General features: G+C 33.4%; 1 protein-coding gene across 2 annotated transcripts in view; it reads right to left on the reverse strand.

Moving 5' to 3' along the window:
* ARHGAP15 (Rho GTPase activating protein 15) overlaps positions 1-5,594 on the reverse strand; it is a 653,844-nt gene extending 648,250 nt beyond the window's left edge. Inside the window, exon 1 of one of the 2 annotated variants that reach the window (XM_004480409.4) lies at positions 5,504-5,594. The gene's annotated coding sequence lies outside the window, so the exon portion shown is untranslated. The remainder of the gene's footprint in view (positions 1-5,503) is intronic. The other variant, XM_004480410.5, reaches the window with a different exon arrangement.
* Between the last annotated feature and the right edge of the window lie 406 nt (positions 5,595-6,000).

The raw sequence follows: 6,000 nt of genomic DNA on the forward strand, positions 1-6,000 counted from the left end.
AGAGAGTGTTCAATTGCATCAAATGTAGCTCAGTCGATCGATAACATGAAGACAAGTAAATGACCATTGGATTGGCAAAATGAATACTTGAGAGATTCTAATAATAGCATGATCTGTAATGTTTCTAAGGCACTGGATTTATATTTATATGGGCTTTATATGATTTTAAAGTTTATATTTTATTTATTACATATATTTATATGTTATATTTATAGTTTATGTTGGCTTTATATTTAATTCTTATTGTATTTGTGCAATGCTTAGCCACCTAGAATTTTTGATAGACTAGAGACCATGTCTATTACTTTACACATGTTCCTACCAAAACTACTACTTAAATGGGACTCAAAATTATTTACGGAATCAAATGGAATTTGGCTGACATCCAGCAAAAAGGGAAAAATCAGTTTTTAAATCGACAATTATATTTGTGGGTTACTGACAGGACCAATTTTTAAAATATGATACTCTGCCTAATCTTTGGCACCCAGGAAATGCTCATTCTTATCACATGAGCTTTTCTACTATTTCAGAGAGAAAGAAAATATAAAGCACATATTCCTTCAACTTCTCTCCATATCTTCTAATCTACATCCTATTTATATACATCTATGCATTAAAGTGCTCTTCCTCTGTTAAATATTAACTTATCTACTTGAGCTAGTAATTTCACCTATCTATTCCAGTCTCTTCATTTGGTTTCTAAATATGTTTTCTTTGTTTTCTATATTTTCATTCCTTTTTTCCTCTCCTTTACTTGAACATTCATATTCCATCCTCTTTTTAACTACTGCTACTTCATGTCTTGGAAATAGGGCATTCTACGTATGTTATCCTTAATTCCTTACTTCCTTTGACATCTCAGGCCAAGGCTTGGACTTCACTAAAAATTTTGATCCTTAATTACACAGTTGAGAAAGGATATATTCTTTTTTTGAGAAAAACATATAAGTCTTTAATATTTTTTAAAGCATGGGCAATACAACCCATAATAACAGAAATACAAAACAAAACCATTTTAAGATACAGTTTTCTACACAATGGCAAATGCTCGAGGAGGTGAAAAAGTGATATATAAAGGAGAATTTGGCAACAAATATCAAAGTTAATTCATCCATTGTCTCCTAAAGAGTATGTACCTTAACGGTTTGGTAAATGGACGAAGTAAATAAATCCTGACACTGGGTAATCCATTGAGAGGCTAAAGTGTGCACATCCAATTATATATTCCCTATGCTTAAAAGCCCTATTGTTACTTATAACCCTGAGTCAGTTATATCTGTTCAGCAGGTTATCATTTAAAGTCCACCATTTTACAATCTCAAACTACTATTCGGGCCTAACCTCCCAGTACTATATGTCTGCTAACACATCTGTACAATGTACTCTTAGTTGGAAATACTGACATTCCATGTTTTTGTGCCTTGACATATTTCCTTCCTGTTTCTTGGAATATTTTGCATCTCCCCATTGTTAACTTTCTCTGAAAACCAACCTGAAACATTTCCCCCAAAGCTATCCTGCTTTCTCTAGCAGTATATGATCAAATGATACACTTCCTTCAAAAATCTCTACCTTATTGCCTGATACATAACAGAAACTCAAACTTCAAGGAATATCTGAAAACTAGTAGAACATTATTCTCATAGTACTTGACAAGTTTTGTTTATGTTGTAATTAGTATTATACTAGTCCTAATAGGTAGCAAACTTTCTGAAGACAAGTATTTTGTTTGTTTGTTTTCTTTTTTTCATTTTAGTATACCTTGCTCCCAAATTGGAGTAGCTGTTGAAAAACATTTTTTTAAAAAATTCACATTCATTAAAAACCCTTATTTCATTCAGACCCAGTCTTAAACTGACACTGTATTTATTAATGTCTGAGTAGAGCTCAAAGAAATTGAGTAAGTCATGTTTTTAAATATGTGTAGTGGATTTCAGTGACTTGTGCCTAAAAAAGAATAAATACAAGATAGCTTTCTTTAAGGAAGTCTTTTTTTTTTCTACTTGAGGAGACCCCCTCCTTCAACTACTAGTCCATCTGGTTCAGGTGACGATGACCACTCAGTCAAGCCTGGGATCAGGGCTGGGTCATTTGGGGTATCTGTGCTCCAGACTCAGTAATTGGTTCAGCTGTGGTCATGTGGCCCAGTGCAGTCCAATCAGATCTAAACCAGCACTTTGCTGTGGAGACTGGGGAAGAAACATCCTACTGCCAGAGAGTTTGATGAGAGGATCAGATGTAAATCTGAAATTTTCTTGTCAACTCAGAAGAAACTTCTGCCAGAGACTACACACAGTCCAGTGAAAAGAGGAGTTCTAGAAACAGCGAAAATGATACCTAATCCTGATAAATCTCCATGAGGTCTTGCATCCACTCATTCACCATGCCTGACTTTGCTGTCCCTGATCTTTCCAATAACACAAATCAACAAATATCTCTATCGCTCAGGTTGATTTAAACTTGCTTTGTACCATTTGCAAACAAATGGGTTTAGTTTACTATAAGCTGAAATTTAGTATACTTATAATTGCATTTTAAAGTCTAGCTACGTAACATTTATTTTAGAGAATATATGCTTCTGGAATCCAGGAATCCAAAGAGTTAAATTCACAATATTCAATGAATTTTAAAATGCAGATATAAAACCACTGATTATTTTAAGTATCTCTTAAATATATGGAGATATGAAAGTAGTCCGAAAAAATGTAGCACAATTAAATTTCATATGTTAAAAGAAAGGTACATATTTCTTCTCAGGAAAATCTTAGAGAAATGACTATGTCTCTGTGATGGCCCCTTCATATCAGACACTCAGAAACGCTGTGTTAAAACACTACATGTAGGACCGATTTTATAAAGGCTATAGGCAAACACCAGTGGTGGAAAAAACATTCTTTCTGCCCCAAAATATTTCCCCAACCGTATGCCACAACACTAGTCTCCTCTTGGCTCGGTCTAAGGTCCACAACATTAAGTAACCTTCAGATCCTGTCTGCAGAAAGACCCTATTAAAATTCCTCTGAGAGTAAGGAATATATGTGTCACATTTTCTAACTGCTGTGAAACAGGATAAATTCTAAAGTCAATGGAAGCAGATTACAGGAGCTTGGTGGTATCTATTCCTAGGTACCAAGGCTGTGGGACCTTAAATTAGGGATATGGTAGGTCACTCCAAAACAGATCATTGAAAGTGAATAGGAATATCCTGCCATAACCCACTGAATGAACTGGGAGACATTGTAAACTGCAATGTAAACTATAATCCATGCTGTGCGACAGTGCTCCAGAAAGTATTCATCAAATGCAATGAATGTACCATACTAATGAAAGAAGTTGTTGAGGTGGGAGTAGTGGGGAGTGTGGGGGGTGGGGTATATGGGAATGCCTTATATTTTTTAATGTAACATTTTGTGTGATTTATGTATCTTTTAAAAAAGGAATATTTTTTAAAAAGCCAATAGGAAAAGGAATATCAGGGAAAATTTTCCTCTTTTCTGAAATTTACTGAATTCTGACCCCAAGTGGAAAAGCATAATATTCTTTTAATAAGTCATTTTTGAAATGACTTTGCAAGTAAGATTCTCTGTATTGTTTTTATTTCACCAAAATTTGTTTCTTATTTATTCACTTAAAAATTTTTAAATGTATGTAATCTAAGAGTCTATCACATTTTACTCACTTCTAACAGACACTCTTAAGATTTGATATGCACATTCAAGAGATAATACATTACTGATTTTTACAAACAATTCTGACTGGCTTATTTTACATGTTTATCCTCTCTACTTGTTGCTCTAAATTCATACTGTTATGTTTAAGTAATTCTTAACATTTAACTTATTTCACAAAATATTTATGCAATAATAATCAATAGTTTCTGCAGAAAACATTCCCTTTTACAAAAAAAAAAAAAAAAGGCTTTCTAAAATATTGACCTCTTAAAAAACTAATGGATTTTTCTTCAATGCCAGATGCTTATCTGGATATTCATTCTTGCTAATGTGTAAGTACTACATATGCTTATTCATATAATGCTTTTTTATAATAAAATGAAATAAAGTAGTAACATATCAACTGAAATTATCTTAATTATACAGTTTCTATAGATACAGAGGTTCAGAACCACAATATTGAAGACAGATTTAAATAATGTTTTCCATTGTGAGGAAATGTAACAAATTGAAAAGCTAATCAGAATATCAAAGCAAATACATATTACCAGGGTCTTATTGCACTCTAACAATAAAAAATGTATTGAATACCAGGTCCTTTCTCTGTTTTTTGTGATCATTTTAATAGTCAACAAGTAGCTAGCTTCAGTATTCACAATTGAAGAGGTCCTGAAACGGAGTGTGCTGTTATGCCTAATAATTTCCTACTAAATTGATCATGTTAAAAAAAACAGCATTTATGTGGTATCTCTCAATAGAGGACAATAAAGGAAAAGAGTATTGTTGCTACTTATCAACCATGTGACCATTTTTTTAATAACAAAAATTAGGTGCTGCGGGGGCCATCACTTCTTCCATCAAACAGCACAATAAAAATAATATTAGGGAAGAAGGGGGATAGCATATCTTTGAATTTTATTAACATTCCTTTGAAAATCTACAGTGAGATGTATTTTATGAAATTATCTCTGAGATTAGTGATATTTTTATGTTTCCCACACAAAGACATTGTGCAAAAGCAAAAAAATATTAAAGAAAAGATCTTGTCAGTTTATGTTTAAGAAATTCCCTTTTGTATCTGAGATTTTTGATTTTGGAAAAATCTTTAAGTCAAATTATTTAATTACATAAATAACAAAAGTATATCTCTTATCCCAGAAATAACCTTCAGTTAAGCTGCTGAGACTTTTCTTCTAAACAGTTTTGTTTCCAAACTAGAAACCTGTGCCCATTTCACCCTGCATGCTAAATAAGAATTAGGAAAAAATCATTCAAATGTCAAGGTAGCATTCCTCTACATTTTAAAACTTTCCAGCTTTTTAATTGCTGTTTAATAAGCTACATATTTGAAAGTCTTTTTCAGGGTTTCTGATGCTAACTCTAATACAGTGCTTTACAGTGAGTATTTTTCACCAAGCAATTCATGTTATTTCTTTTTGCTACAAAATGCCTTTTAAACTGTCATTACCTGGATCTTGAATACAGCATATTTTTATAAAGCAACCAGTTAAAGATGCAAAGTCCCACATTTTCCCTAGTAGTTATTTTAAAAAGCACTTTAAAACTAAAACTACACTTAAAATTTTAGTATAGGATCTTAGCATATGATTCTAGTATAATGCCTCAATAAAGGATTTTAGAATTTGACAGCTGTGTACATGAAAAGACTATTCTTAACTCCACCAAAGGAAAGAAGCTGATGTTTCCATCACAGGCTAAAGCGTCACCTTTTGTGGCAATGTTTACATGTTCATACCAAAATGAAGGATAATCTGCCAAGCATCTTCAAGTTTAAATTTTACGTACAATATACGTTAAGGCCTGCTTACCTTTTCTCAGCTATGTCTCGTTATTGAAACTGCCATCAACTTCTGACTGTTAATGACTCTTTCAACAAAAACGGAAAACACTAAAGTCACATGTCGTAAGAGTGGCCTAGGTTGGATGCTGCTTAATTTCAGTACTGGCCAAAAAAAAAAAAAAAGGGGGGGTGGGGGGTGAGCATACAAACTCTTAAATGAAACCACTTCCTGGGTAGATACGGTAACCACACATATCATTACTCGATTTGAACAAATTGCCTTGAGTAGTCAACAGTGTCGTTATTTTTCAACGTGATTATCAATTTCCAAACACTACAAATTTATATAAGTTTCTTCAAGTCTGATTTAATGGGGTAAATGTGTGGTTGGAAACTAAACAGGGGGAGGAGCAGGCTGCAAAGCCCTGAGGAAACTTCCCCTTTCTCTGCCTTCTTCTTTCTAAAGGGCTTAAGACAAAACTTTCTACTCTGGGGGTAAGCTTGCGCCTGCCATCCGGAGGCTCT

This window comes from Dasypus novemcinctus, chromosome 7, assembly GCF_030445035.2.
Source record: "Dasypus novemcinctus isolate mDasNov1 chromosome 7, mDasNov1.1.hap2, whole genome shotgun sequence".
Taxonomy (NCBI): Eukaryota; Metazoa; Chordata; class Mammalia; order Cingulata; family Dasypodidae; genus Dasypus; species Dasypus novemcinctus.